The following is a 15,691-nucleotide window of genomic DNA, read 5'->3' on the forward strand; positions in this document are numbered from 1 at the left end:
ATAGGTTGGCATTTTGCTAGGAAACGAGACTAACTACTGTAATTCTACTACTTAGCTCCTACACTGAAGACCCTGTATATCAAAAGGGACCGGAAGTACCTCAAAGTTGAGTTTTCAAAGATTGCCAGATTGAGCAGGTCATGGGATTTAAAGTGATGAAGGTCGCTTTAACGTTCAACAAGTGACACCGCGGGATGTTTTTGGTGCTCCAATGTCCTCACCCGATAGGTCCAAACAATTACCATCCTGGTTTTTCGGCTCAGCGTTGCGGTATTGCCGGTTTCATTAGAAATACAAGGTCTGTAGTGTTACAATTGTAACAATACTCCTGTTAAAAAGGCACACAAACTGTACCCCCGCCCCCTCCCCCCAAAACACTTTTAAATTTCGCGCCTTTTCAATGGCTCTCTTTTCAATATGGGAAAAATGATTTTAAATTTTTTAAGTGTAAGAATTAAACAGGAAAATGGAGGCTGAGTGAAAGATAAGTGTAGTTTTAATTATAATTTGTTAGTTTAATTATAAGGTATCCATGAATTTACCAAAAACATTCGTGTTTTGGGTTAATTTCACATTAATTATACTTGATTAAGTTTAATTTAACGGTTTATCTAGTGTGGATTTAGTTTATAATACAAGTTTCAATGAAATATTAACTTTAATTGCAATTACTCTAAAATATGTATGCGCTTTTGATGTATTTTAATGATGAATTAAATTAATTCGAAAGCGAAATAGGAAACATCTGTGGCTGTGCGAAAAACTTGCGTTGTTTTAATCTTAATTTGAGCGCAGTTCGGGAGAGTGGATTAAGCTTAAAAGTATAATTTATTGGAATTTTTTACCCTAATTGGAATATTTTGTGCAGTTTAACATTTTTGCCACAGTCATTATTTTACCCTAAACTTTTGAATTTCGCGCCAATTAATGTACTTTAAACATAGTTGAAATTAACTGAAGTGTGAAATAGAAAACATTGGGATTTACTAACGGCTTGGGTAGTTTTAATCTTAATTAAACAGTTTATTTAAAAGTTATTTGAGCTTTTAATCCAAAAAATGAATATTTTTGGTTTAATTTCACGTTAATTATATTTAATTGATTTAAAATTAACGTAAGATTGTATTTCGGCAGTGTACATTTAGGTTATAAATGACTTTCAATATATACTTAACCTTAATTGCAATTTTTAGTGGGTTTTGACTCTTATTTTACCATAAACTTTCAAATTTCGCGCCTATTAATGTACTTTAAAGATAATTTAAATTAACTAAGTATGAGATAGAAAACATGGGGCTATACTAACAGCTTGTGCAGTTTTAATCTTAATTAAGTATTTTATTTCAAAGTTACTCGAGTTCTCATCCAAATATGTATATTTCATGTTTAAATTAACGTTAATTATACATAATTAAGATGAAATTAATGAAGGATTGAGGTTTGGCAGTGTTGATTTAGCTTATAAAATGAGTTTCAAATCACCTTAATTGTAAAGTTTAGAAGAGTTTTTCATTCTTGCCAACACAATGTGTTAAACTTTTATCATACCACGTGCTAAATTTGCGGTAACATAAAAATCATCTATAACATATGTTAATGAATGATGTGATTCTATAGTTTAGCAACTTTGGCTTCAATAACAGTAATTAAATTAAATACCTAAACAATTCATAGCAATTTAGACAAATAAATGTGAACTGTGGAGATAGCCAACAACGTAACCCTCCGTTGCTGACGTGGTTACGTTGGAAAAATCTGCGCTGATGTAAACATGGAAATTATTTGACTAATTAAATTACATAACGACACTGTCCTCCTGGATTAATCAGCACCACTGTTACTTATATTTATGAATTAACAAAATCCACTGTTGGTAACAAATAGTTAAGCTGCGCTAACGTAAACATCACGACTCTGCAGTAGGGAAAACATATTAAACTTTTTGTCATCTTACGAGTAGTATTTTGAAGTTTTCGATCTTTTCACAGGGTGAAAAGCATTATCTTTATTTCAAAACGTTAATAATTTGAATAGGTATGCCATTTATTGGAAGCGCACACGGTAAATACAGCATAAAAAGCCTAGTGTTAACCCGGTTAGGCTATGTTTCTAGCATAAAATTGAGCAGACTATACACAGGATTCCAAAACAAATGAGAGCTGGAAATCAGCCTTTTTAATAATCTTTAAAGAGTAACTAAAATAGGGTAATGGCAGCCCTCTGCCTTCGACTGTATTAAGCTCTATGGGGAAATAAGATGGGGTGCTATTAGTCTATACAACTTAAGCCTTGGCCGTAAAGAACGTTCAAAAACTTACTTTAAATGATATAAAAACCTCTGTTAACTGTAATTATTTACCTGAATTACTTTTCTAGACGAAAATTCGACCTGATAACGACGTATTTCTTATTAAGGGTGCTACAGTTAATTAGAAAATACATATAAAGGTGCTCAAGCTCGGTTGAAATACCAAAGTAATTTGTTAGCGTCCACGGCTAAGAAATTAGGAAAATCAGCAAGAAAGCCAACATTTGAAATATGTCAACGTAACTTGTTAGCACCCACAAACCTAGGCCCTTCTAGTTGTCAACGAGAACGAAATGTAGAATTAGGTTTAAGCGTGCTATAAGGTTAGGCTGACTTCTGGCCCAAAAGTAATTTTTTGACGTACTATCTTAATTAGTTAAATTACAAAAATTAGAATTCATTAATTAAAAATCGAAACACGTAAGTTTCCCATTTAATAAATGCTTGTTAATTTAGAAGTATTGCGAAAACTAACTTCGCTATACTTTTCCCGTATGACCTATGACCATTTCGTTAAAAAACCGAAAATTTTTTAATGCTTTTTCTATGGGACGCTAACCCTAAAAGGTGTGACTTTTTCTTTAACATTACGGAAGGGTGTCATGTCATATCTACAAGGGCCTACCGGCCCTGTAGAATTAGTAGCGCTAAACATATTGATATCCAAACCTGAAAAACAAAGGGTTGCTGCGGCTTCAGTCGAAGAGTCATTGCCGCGAAAAAAAATGTTGCTTCAGTCAAATAGGACAACTTAGCAATTCAAAGATTGTAAGATAAATTATTGGACTGAGGGTAAGAAATTAAAATTTGAATAAGGTTAATTTCTTCGTGAAATGTTGTCCTTAACGTTCCCCATATTATTCGATATGATTTAAAATCTTACTCCTCTGCTGAAAGACCGAAATATGTCGAAATATCGCTTTTCCCTCGATATAGGTGATCCCGTAAAAAGATGTGTTGACTCGACACCCATGGCATTCGAAAACTCAATGACGTTGAAATATGACGGGATTGGCATACAAAATATCATTCCAATATCGGAAACCTTTGAATTGAGTACATTTAAACAAATATTCTAGCTAAACATAAAATTGAAACTTGCACGATTGAGGTTGAAATGGTCATTTCTGTTATAAGAACCCTTCAATTTTACACACACTTTTGTAAGAATTGCTTTCAGTCTAAAAACCTTCACTATAACCATTCTAAATTACTAATAATTAGAATTTTAAACAATTTTATTATCTCTCGCGCCTCTATTTGGTTGAGAACGAGAAGGGTTTAATTCGAGGAAAAGTCACTAGTATAAACTGTCCAAAGAAAGGGGTCAAACGGATGGCTAAATAGTGTGGTAGTCACTCTCCCTAAAGTGCTTTACCCAAACGAAATGGTAATGGCTAAGCTTTAATTCGGATCTATTTAAAGCCTTAAGCCATTTCAAGCACAAATTTACTTTGCTTAGAGGGAATCTTTATTGGATGAAAATAATTTGTATACAACATGAAATATAAAATGATGAAAATAATAGTACTTGTGGAAAAGTATTTTGTGCTTTGCTCAAAAACATTTACAAGATGGAACAGTGCAATATTTACCCATTTTGGGAAAATATTTAGGTTTTAAAATAAAAACTTAAAAAGTTTGGTTTGTTTAAAAATATCTATATTTATAAAACTTAAAATCACCATCATCCGTTCTTTTGTCCATCCCAGATGGACGCCAGTCTGTACTTACTGGCTTCTGAACAGCACCATCTGGAATTTTCTCCATCCTAGAGTGGGATATAGACCGTGTGGGGAAATGTGAAGCTCCGCCCATTGACATGCGCAGAAATGTTTACTTAACAGATGTTTTACATTCAACAGCAATAGGTAGATGGCGAGATAATCTACCCAGTAGCGCAAAATTCCAAATGCTTCGTTTATAGAACATTGGTGTTACTATATACAGTGTTGGTTGAAATTTTAACAAAAAAAGTGAATATTGGTGTTATTTTATAGATGGTGAAATGTATTCTCTCCAATTTTTAAACACAATTTACACATTGTTTATTACTAATGAATAGAGTTGAACATATTTTAAGTTCATGAGTTTTTCATTATTAAATTTAAAGTCATCGCAGTAGGTTGTATTTAAATTTTCGATTTAAAATTTACTATGTCTTGTAAATGCGCATTTCCGCCTTGCACAAACACAGAAAAGGATGTTTATTTATTTTATTTTCCAAATAATCCTGACGTTAGACAACAATGGTTTAAATTTATCGGTAGACATAGCAATGATGCCTTAAATGGAAAATATCGGCACTTTGCAAGGTAAAGTCCTGTTTTATTAATGAAAGAATAATAGTTATCTAATAACCACTTTGTTTGAAGGATCATTTTTCTCCAAGTTGCTTTGGCACAAATGGTAGAAAACTCCCAAATGCAGTTCCTACAAATGGAGCACGAAAACCAACTCAAAAAGACGGATCCATGTCTGAAAGGAATAAAATAAAAAACACCGGAGATGATATGGTAAGTTTAGATTTATTAACATCGTGAAATTGTTTGCTATCAGGGATGTTTTAGTTACTTATTGCAATTAATCCCAAGACTTTGTAAAGTGCGCGTTTGGAATCAATTGACGTGGCCAAAAATGTAAGTAATCACGATAAAGAAACAGATTGAATGTATGTTAAACTTTTTAGCGTTGGTAAACTTTGCATTAATATGTTAAAGGCGTCTGTTGACAATCCACGAAAGTGCCACATCGAAACACAGACAGAAACTTATTCTGATGAGTCAAAGAATGCCTCTTAAAGCCTGAAAATAATTATACAAGATTTGAAGACTTCAATAGCGGCATTATCAAAGAACAATACAGACCTTAAAAAACAGCACGCTATACTCTTTTTGGGACACGAAAGATCGAGGTACCACTTAGAGAAAGTAATGACGGCCTTTGGCAACTCTACACTGCGGATCAAATAAATCACGTTGTAGAACAGCGCAAACGATGCAAACAGTGGTCTTCTCTAGCCATACAATCGTCGTTACAACTTCTGTACAGTATTGGTAGAAAAGGGTACAATTTCTTACGTGATCAAGGTCATCCACTTCCAATAACAAGGTGCCTAAATCAACATCTAGAGACGCTTCAATTTCCACCAGGTATTCGAAGTGCGACGCTGCGCCTGCTGCAAAAACAATAATCCGAAATGACAAAGATAGAAGAACGTTTTTTACTCTTGATTGACGAAATCCAAATTAAGCGTTCATACGAATATGATGCTGGATTATAAACTGTATTGGGACGTTCGACATTGTCCAACCATGCAGCCACTACCCAGGGATTAGTGGTAATGGTTCGCTCTGCTTGCTCCAAATGGAAATACATTCTTAGTTGGCATGTTGTTGGCAACATTATAGACAGCGGTGATCTGAAGAATTTCATGACGGACTGTATAAAATGCCTTCATGACGTTGGATTTAACGTTGTGTCGATAGTAAGTGATATGGGCCCAGGGCCCTAAAAATATGGCTATGTATCGTGACCTAGGAATTACGGTGTCATGTTATGCAATACCAGGTCCACCTCATGTTTTGAAAAGTGTCCGAAATTCTATTCCGGTGGATGTCTTGGAGCTGCCAGAGCAATGTGTTGCGAAATATTTTCTTCCTTGCAAGAATGTTGACATTTAGTACTTGTTGCACCTCATAAACGTTCGGGCAACTTCAGATCTGAAACTAGCTGCTAAACGTACCCCGTCACATGTTAATCCAACACATTATCAGAAGATGAGGGTGCCTCTTGTGCAACAACTATTAAGTGTCGATACAGCTGCTGCGGTGGAAACCTCTGTTCACATTGGACATATTGGAAAGGAGGCCTTAACAACTGTTTTGTGTTGTCGGCTTATGCGTAACTGGTTTAACATAATAAATGGTCGTTGTAAAAGCAAACTAAATTTTAAAACCCATATTTAGGAAAAGGGGCATAATTTTTGGTGAAGGCACTAAATTCAAAAACCGATATCTTGGAAAAGGTGGCAACTAGTTGAATCTAACCGCAGCTAGAGCTATAGGGATGCGAATTTTTGGTGATTTCAAATTTTCAAACGAAGTTTTGGCCCAGTTCCGGCGGACGATTATTTTTTTAACTATTTTATTTGAACTCCCCATGGTCTAATAAGTCAGGTAAGACCGTTATTTTATGTAAATAGATATAATGCAATTGTACTAGTTATTTAAATTAGCTAAAGCTCATCAGAAAAAATACTATGACCTCCGAAATGATCCTCTAGATTCTAGAATTCGAGGTAGGAACATTAGTATGGATGGAGAGCCATCATCTGTTAAGTACGGCAGGTCAAATCATGAGAAAACTTAGTCCTTAATTGGCAGGCCCCTTTCGAATAGTTGAAAAGCATTCCCCTGTAGTCTACGAGTTAGACGATGCTAACTCAGGGCAGAATGTACGTAAAGTCAACGTAGAACACTTAAAACTCTACTGGACAAATGTTAGTATCTTCAACGATGCATCCGCTTCACAGTCAGAAGTTGCAGATGAGATGATCCTGAGCCTAACCCTTCAACAGACTGTGGTCTATAACACCAACCTATGGAGACTTCGTCAATCTCATCATCTGATACCTCAACGTCAACTACTCTGGACGATCAAGCTCCAGATCAACAGATTATTTCTGCTATTCCAGATGTATCTCGTCAACCTACCGAGTCCGATAGTGTACCGGGCATCCTCCTCTCTTCCTCCCCTCCTCCTCCATACCTATCACGATATGCGAGCTTTTCAGCTCACTAGTTCTAGTGATCATCCGCCTTTTGCGGCAGGGGAGGCCTCCCCGTCTAGTCCTGAAAATTCAGTCGGGGAAAACCAGCTACAAATATCAAATTGTCCTTCTAGTTCTTCAGCAGAACTTATTCAACCAGAGCATAATTCTCAATCGAATCGTGAGTCCGAGAGTTCATCGGCCACGTTATATGAGTCCATGAGAACTCCACGACTATATATTATTATTTAGAACCCTATCGATTGGGATGGCGAAGAGAAGTATGCAAACGGGCAACGGTTAGACCAAGAGGCCCTGACTTAGATATTTATTATCGACCTCCTGATAATAAACGATTACGATCGCTATACGAGGTCCTGGTTTACCTCCAGAAAAATAAAATTACCAAACTAGGGAACATTTCTCTTTTAACCGAGAGCCAATTTGGATATGCCTTTGGGAGTTTATCTCTCAAGCGCATAAGAGACATATCTAATATAAACAAATCTCTCCTAAAGATGGCGAAAAAACCAGAAGCCACTACGTGGTTATTCGATGTCCCAAAAAGAGCTAAAGGAAAAGTAGTTCAGAAGCAAAGGCAGCAAAGTGTCACAGAGAAATTTGTCAAGGTTCTGGAAGATTATTCTCCTAAGGAGCCGTGGAGAAAAGAAATATGTCTCAATTGTGTCGACATGGGTCATGAGGGTAAGGACTGTTATATGCCGAATCGCTACGTCAATTCTTAATACTCGTGCTTTAAGTGCTTTTCAAAAGGGCATACGGCGAAAATTATCCTTTTGATGATGAAGATGCTTTAATTTTAGGCGTCCCTCAGGAAGAGATAGGGGATTTGATAAACCCTACTGGGATTGTCTCTTTGAATTCCCAATCATCTCCTTCCGTCCAGGATTTATCTTCCCGGTTTACCCCTTTAATTGAATTTTCATCATTGGCCGGATCGTCTAACCAGCCTCGATAACAGGAATATCTTCAAATTCTCGGTCATTAACCTCGTATCTGACTCAACCTCGTCGCTAAACGAGCTTAACCGAACCCATTACGGTTTATCACAAGTTCAGGGCGCAAGCCCTTACAAACCCGGCTACCATCAGTGAAAAACCTGCTCCAGACAACGAACCTCCAATTCATCTTCCACTCCTACTCCTCCTCCTCGTCAATGGAGCCCTCTAGAGCCCATTGATGAGGAAGAAACAATTTGGATCAATGGGATGGATCCCTAGGGCAAACATCCCTAAAATTTTAATCCCTTCTAAGATTTCTAACGCAAAACATGCATTGATTTGGAGTACCGTGATTTGCTGGAAGTGTCACAAGGTTAGGCACCATGTCGTTTCGGACTGCCCTGGAGTGGAAAAAGGAGCCGGGCATCGGAACAGAAAATGTTTGAGAAGCTACTGGAGAGAAGTATCATTATGAAGAAGCTTTGAATGCAACCCCAGCGAATCAAGTTCCTGTACCAAGGCCATTATCAGAGCAATATGTTTACGCAGTAAAAGAAGCAATTTAAGGTCTCAAAGTAGCTCGTCGTTTTTCCCATTAGTAATCGCTTTTTTCATCAAAATAAATAATGCATAAAAATTGGTTTTATATTGTTGTATTAAAAACAGGTTTTTACAAAAATACTATTTCGTGCATTATTTTCTTAAACTGGACCAAGTTCAGTATAACCTTGATATAAATCTGATGGATATTGTCTCCTTATTCTCTTTATCGCGCAACTCGGGACTGGGCGAATTACTCTCCAACCCAAAACTCTGTATATCCAACGTATAAACAAGCGATAAATTAATTATCTATAGGTCCTATAACACAAAAGGAAAATCATTATATTTAATATTTATCACTTTAACTTCCACATTCATGATTTAGTAATATAGAAGTTTTGCATCTCAACTTTCGGGGCTAAACGTACGGATTAATCTCATCTTCAGCAGGCACAAAGTTATTCTCTCTAAATTCATCAAATAGGATATTCAAATTATTTGGTCTCAATATATCATTGAATGTGTCCATTTCTATTACGGGGCCAATTTCGTCAATTAGTCTTTCATTTGGAGGCTCATCTCTGCAGCAAAAACTCTCTTCTACTGTTGGCATCACGAAAAAAAAAATACAGTTGCACCTAAGAAAAGAGAACTGTATCAAAACTGTCTGACTGTTCAACATGTCGAATAACAACAACATAAACCTAGCAATATTGAATCTTATTGATCAGTTTACTAAAAATGTAAATTGAAATTAACTACCAGTCATTGCTATGAAGTCTGGGGTGATCAACTTCCATCACAGGCAAGTTTTCCCCTTCCTCAGCAGGCTCTTCGGGAAGCAAGGGCTCAAATTGGTAAGGATGATTACCAAATTCTTCCCGACCATCATTATCCGAATTTGAATTTTCCTCACATGATTCACGAGTTTCGAAAGATTCAACTGAGTCTAAACTACCCGATTCTACCACAGAGTCAGGCCCGTCTGAAATTTTGGATTCCGAGCTATCACTCGACGTCGACGAAGACATTTTCTACTTGGCTTTTGTTGCAGACGACGGGGAAAAATCCTACTATCCGCAAATTGAGTTCCCCTATATACTCCTATGAGTTTAGATTTCGTGCGCGTGGTCGCATGTTTTTTCGCTCGCGCCCGTTTTTTAAATTATACTTTTCAAATACTGTTTTTGATTTTTATGTTATGCTTAGCGCAAAATTTTTCAATTTACTTAATTTTCGACAGTTTTTTCTACAAAATTAGCCGAGTGGTCTGGATTGTGGAAATGCGGTCCCCTATTTTGGCCTGGGGCTTAGAGGCGCTATATTCCAGTACTAGGTTTAGTTTTTTAGAGCATTTATTATTTATTACGACTTTTCGCGTTTCTCTTCGTTCTCCACGTTGTTTTGATTTGCGGTAGGCCGCAGTGTGTTGGTGTACTCATCAAGCAAGACGTGTACCAAGTACCTATCGGTCGTAAATTTACACAAGTCCCGTCATGGATTTCTATCTATTATTGGCCTGTGACCACTTCATTCATTGCCATCCGATTTGTCGCGTTACGAGTTTGTGGTGATGTTGAGACTAATCCGGGGCCGGCTATCAACACCAGGCTTCCTTGCGGTCACTGTCAGAAAACGGTTAGGAAGAATCAAATGGCCATATTTTGCGAATCTCCCAGCTGCCTTAGATGGTTTCATGCCAAGTGTCTCCGTATGACGAAACCCGAGTACCAACGCTTAGGATCCTCGGATGAACCTTACCTTTGCCCTACTTGCTCTTTACCTGCGTTTAGTGATTCGTTCTTCACTGTTACCGATACGGAACTCGACGATGTTTTTTCGTCAGTCAAGGAGACAGCAACGAGCCAGAGGAAAGTATCATATTTCTTGTCAAATCTCAGAAGCATTCGGAACAAGTTACGGGACTTCTCGCTTTTAGCACTATCTACGCCCTCACCGAAACATGGTTGGACAATTCGGTTCTAGACTCTGTGATCTTTGCATCCGATCACGTTTTATTTCGGTGTGATGGCCCTACACGCGCCGGTGGTGTACTTCTCGCCATACGCGACGATCTTAATCCTATGCCTATTGAAATTCCGGACGAATTTCTCACTTGTGCGGATGGGGTACCTCTAGAAGTTGCCTTCGCCTCATTTTCTTTTGGTGGTCGCAAAGCTGTGATTGGCTGCGTTTATCGCCCACCTACATATACTTCTGCGTATACCGACTCCTTATGCGAATTACTTGGCTATCTCCACGGAACCGTTCCGTTCCATGACATTTTCTCGATAATGGGCGGTTTCAACTTTCATGTCAATTGGACGAATCCAGACCCAGTTGGGGCAGATGAGCGTACTTTCGTGGAGACTATTCTGGGTTTAGGATTACAACAAACTGTTGCTGAACCGGCGAGGGGTAATAACTTCCTTGACCTTGTCTTTGTTAACGATCTCCGATATATGCCAGAAACTACCGTGTGCGACAATTTGCCGCGTTGCGATCATCAAGCTGTGTGCGGCCTATTTGACGTTCCCAAATTATTCAAAAAAGTTTCAAACGGACTGTTTTGAGCTACAAGAATCTTAACGTGGATGACCTTTGCGATACTGTACGCTATGCACCGTGGGACGTATGTTTTTCCTTTGAGGATATAAATGAGACTTGGGAGCTATGGCTTGATTATTTTTGGGCCTGTGTTCGCGACAATATTCCGAGGGAAGACACGCTGTCCTTGGATTACGGGTGAAATTGTACACCAAAGCCACGTTAAGAGCTATCTTTACAAGAAAGCTAAGAAGTCCAACAGAGATGCCGACTGGAACGGTATCAGCGTGTCGTGTACCGAGGAGAGTTTTCTACGTACCGTCTGGTGCGTTCTGGGGTGCCCCAAGGTTCCATACTCGGCCCCCTGCTCTTCAACATCATCGTCGCCGATCTTCCATCTTCCCTAAGTGGCAACTTCGATATATCGATACGCGGTTCTAGTGATGATGTCATAGCACTCCAGAAGGACATTGACTCCCTTTTCCAATGGGGTATCGAAAATAACATTCATCTGAACGTTACGTAGTGTAACTACATCATTTTGAGTCGTAGGTTTAGTCTTCCTCACGCTAGTTATACCTAGTGCTGCGCGAGTACTCGATAAGATTCGAGTACTCGACTCGATACTCGATAAGAGATTTTCTGAGACTCGAAAAAGTTTTGAGTATCAAAAAAGGCTCGATAAATACTCGAACCTGCTTTTGGAAGGCCTTTAACTCTGAAAATGGGATGTAGTAGCTATAAAAATCTACAAGAAAGTCACACTTATTGGTTAACAGACGCAAGTTTAGTGCTTATTGGGTAGTTTAGATCATAATAGCAGTGTAATGTAGTAGGGTTGTTGCTCATAGCTGGTTCAATAGTGGAAGTAAAAGTAATAAAATACAGTTAATAATAGCGTTGACTATTATAATTATATTTTATTAATTTATTATTATTTTTTTAAGTTCAGCTTAGTAATTTTCGTTTGGGACTTTGCGCGAAGTATAACAATGACTAGTGACTAAGGTGAGGAATGAGATTAAGAAGAAGATATTGATGAGGAACTAGTTTGTTAAATTTAAAGGGAAGAAGACTAAAACTGTCTGGGAATTGTTTTAAGTAGTTGTCGATGATCAAAATTACACTAAATGTCTATTATTAGAGCGATAAATTAACAGAAAGTGCTGAAATACTGCAAAACCAATTCCCAATTACTCGATAAATACTCGAAACAAATTTTCCAACTACTCAATACTCGATTCGAGTACTCGAGACTCGGCTCGATACTCGATAAGGGAAAATTTCAACACTCGAGGCTCGACTCGAAACCAAAAATTCAAGGCTCGCACAGCCCTAGTTATACCATCAACGGCATCCCGATAAATAGAGTTTCTTCCCTACGGCTTCTAGGTGTAATAATATCCCCTGATTTGAAATGGTCTAACCATGTGACCAACGTTTCCAATCGCGCCAGACGCCTTTCCGGTTTTATTAGACGCAACACTGGTCATACTGAGGCTTCTACAACTCTATTCCGAACCTATTGTTTGCCAATCTTGGAATATGCCTCCCCCGTCTGGAATCCCTTTCTAGCTAAGGATGTTCGGGCTTTAGAATCAGTACAGCAGGGGTTCACGCGTTTCTCTCTAATGTGCCCTAGGGCCAATAGAGCTGGCCATGTTCCCTACTCTGAGCGATTGAAAACGATTGGTCTTAGTCCCCTGGAGGTGCGTCGTGCAGTTTCCGATGTAATTACGCTTTGGCGTCTCCGCGGTTTTTTGGATTTTAAACTTGAATATTTTGTCCGGATAAACACTAGACATTCAACTCTAACATATTCTTTACAATTTGCTAGGTGTTTATCGCTTCAAAATTCATTTTTTTCGTGTTGTGAGGGCCTGGAATTCACTTCCTGATGATTTTCGCCGGGAAGTCTTTCGAGGCCTTCAAAACTGGGGTTTCTAAATTTCTTTACACTGACTGGCTTAATTCTTTACTTTAATTTACTCAAAATTTTAGTCATTCATAGATTTGTATTTAAAATGTTATAATTTAAGTTTAAGTTTTATTTGTCGTTTTTTGTGTATCTGTCCCGGTAACCACACTTTACAGGCCTTGGCCTTCTGTGGTTGCCTGTAACGTCTGTTACTAAATAAAGTATTTTAAAAGGGTTACTCATAGCTATTGTTGTCACGGTCTTTAAGATATAAAAGAATTAAAAACTTTTGTTTACGGAGATATCCAACGTGATTTTATTAAAACATTTCTTTGAGACGTTTCGGGCCGCGGCTCGTCATTCAGTCTGTTGAACTCAAGTGGGTTCATGTTAATATACTACTCTACGGTATGTTTTAGAAATTTTGGGGAAGTATAACATTTGGTCGCTAGAGGGAATACCCTAAGGGTGCCGCGTGTTTTTTTTTAATATATATAATCATATTATTGTATTAGGGTATTCCCTCTAGCGACCAAATGTTATACTTCCCCAAAATTTCTAAAACATACCGTAGAGTAGTGTATTAACATGAACCCACTTGAGTTCAACAGACTGAATGACGAGCCGCGGCCCGAAACGTCTCAAAGAAATTTTAATGTTTTAATAAAATCACGTTGAATATCTCCGTAAACAAAAGTTTTTAATTCTTTTATAAATAAGGTATTATTATTATTATTATTTCCCAGACAATAGATATATTTTCCGTACCGATTAAAAATAAACGCTAGTACAAAGTTTATCTCAATCCCATGTACATATGTAAAAAGAGTATTTTCTGTAATTATTGTATTGCTATCTTATTATGTCTGTCTATATTCTCGTGAACTACTTGTATAGTTTTTTATATAGACATTAAAAATCTATTTCATTTCATTTCATTATTATTAGTGAGTTTTAGCCTACTAATATCAATGCACCGTTACCATTAAAACTGAAACACTTCATTTCTTAACATGGTTTTAATTTTACTTTCTTGTTTTTAAGTACTGGGTATTTTATTTTAATATTAAATTACAAAAAGTTCTTCCACACGTCCATCTTAGTCAAGTTTACATGTTATCTCCATGGAAGCGTAAAATTCATGCCGCCAAACATTGTAACTGCTCATGCGTGGTCATAAATGTGAATAGGTCTATTTGGAATCCAGGGAAAAATTGAATCTCTAAATGATATTTTTTTTCAATTTTGTGACTTTCAAATGAGAAATACGGAAAATCAACTTATGTGATGCATAGTTAAAAGTTATAACTCCTCCGGCTTGATAATTAGTAAAACTACTAGATCTGGTGCCTTCGATTTTATTTCTGTAGAAATAAACAACGAATTTGAAGTAAAATTCAAGGCAAGAGGTGCTCATATTGGTGAACATTGTATTATTTGGCATTTGGGAAAATTTCAGAAAACCATTAACAATTTTCATGAAGTAATGAGTTTTTATTTTACCTTCATTCGTGTTATTTATGTCAAGGCATTTAAAATGCGTAGGTATCGGAGCTCACTAATCTGAAAGGTTCATCTAAAAATCAGTATACAAATTCACTTCATTCAACAGAATGTTTTCATATATATGTTGCCAAATTTAATACTATGTCAAGAATATGTAGTAATTTTTGTCGACTCAAAAGGAATTTGGCCAAGAGATTGAAAAGACGAAAAGCATCTTCAGACCTTAATCAGAAAACTCAATTACGAAATATGACTGAAGTTCAAACAATACAGCTAATTAAGGAAAATTTTAAAGAAATTAAGAAACTGAAAAAGAAAAACCAGGTTTTGCAGCGAAGTCTAGAAAGGCTTTTAAACAAATTAAAAAAACTCCCCGAATCAGAAGGAATTATTTTCAGTCAAGTAATTGACGATAATCCGTTTATTAGTAATGGAAATGATTTGGAAACAACCATTTCAAAGTTTTGACAGTTACTTGCGATAAATCGGCCATTAATCAGAAGTTGATTTGAATGAGCACGAACTTAGACCCTGACAAGGGTGTTGCCTACAAAGTACAAAATATTTATGCGCCGATGGAAGAGCAGAGAGATATTTTTTTATATATCAGAAGCCCCTATCTAGTTAAAACCGTTCGGAACTGTTTTGCCAATATTGGAGAAAAGAAATCCCGTTTACTTAAAAAAAGTGGAAAAAAATATTCTTTGGGCTCATGTCCAAGAAATGTACAACAACGATTGTCAATCACATTTGAGACTTTGCCTTTAACTGACTGACAATCATATAATGTTGGGACCTTTCCACGCAATGAAAGTGAAATTGATGACTCAGGTTTTGAGTCGAAGTGTGGCATTGGGAATCTAAGAACAGGTAGGGGAACAAGAATCTGAAACTGTTCAATTTTATAACTATGTTTAACCGCTTTTCGACATGTTAAATACCAGAAATCTTGGAGAAGGGAGGGGGATAAGGAATGTTGATTTAGAACCTTATCTCTCAATAACTGATTGGAGATTTAAGGTGCAATATTGCGAAGCTTAGTCCTAAAATGATGAATGAATTGATTTTCTCAATATTTTTAGCGGCTGGAAGATTAATTTCACCACTACCTTAATGAGTGAAAGAAGAAGCCAACG

At 37.0% G+C, this 15,691-nt stretch overlaps 1 long non-coding RNA gene across 2 annotated transcripts; it reads right to left on the reverse strand.

The window, feature by feature from the left end:
* Positions 1-478: 478 nt before the first annotated feature.
* On the reverse strand, positions 479-2,951 carry LOC149681245 (uncharacterized). Of its 2 annotated transcripts, none has more exons than XR_016365542.1 (2): positions 2,360-2,951; positions 479-2,242 (listed from the first exon to the last, which is right to left on the reverse strand). It is a non-coding gene; the product is annotated as an uncharacterized LOC149681245 (long non-coding RNA). The 2 variants fall into 2 exon arrangements; XR_016365541.1 differs by having other exon boundaries at positions 2,319-2,951.
* Between the last annotated feature and the right edge of the window lie 12,740 nt (positions 2,952-15,691).

Source organism: Phalangium opilio, unplaced genomic scaffold (assembly GCF_054372755.1).
Source record: "Phalangium opilio isolate 3A_F unplaced genomic scaffold, DU_Popi_V2 ptg000039l_1, whole genome shotgun sequence".
Lineage (NCBI taxonomy): Eukaryota > Metazoa > Arthropoda > Arachnida > Opiliones > Phalangiidae > Phalangium > Phalangium opilio.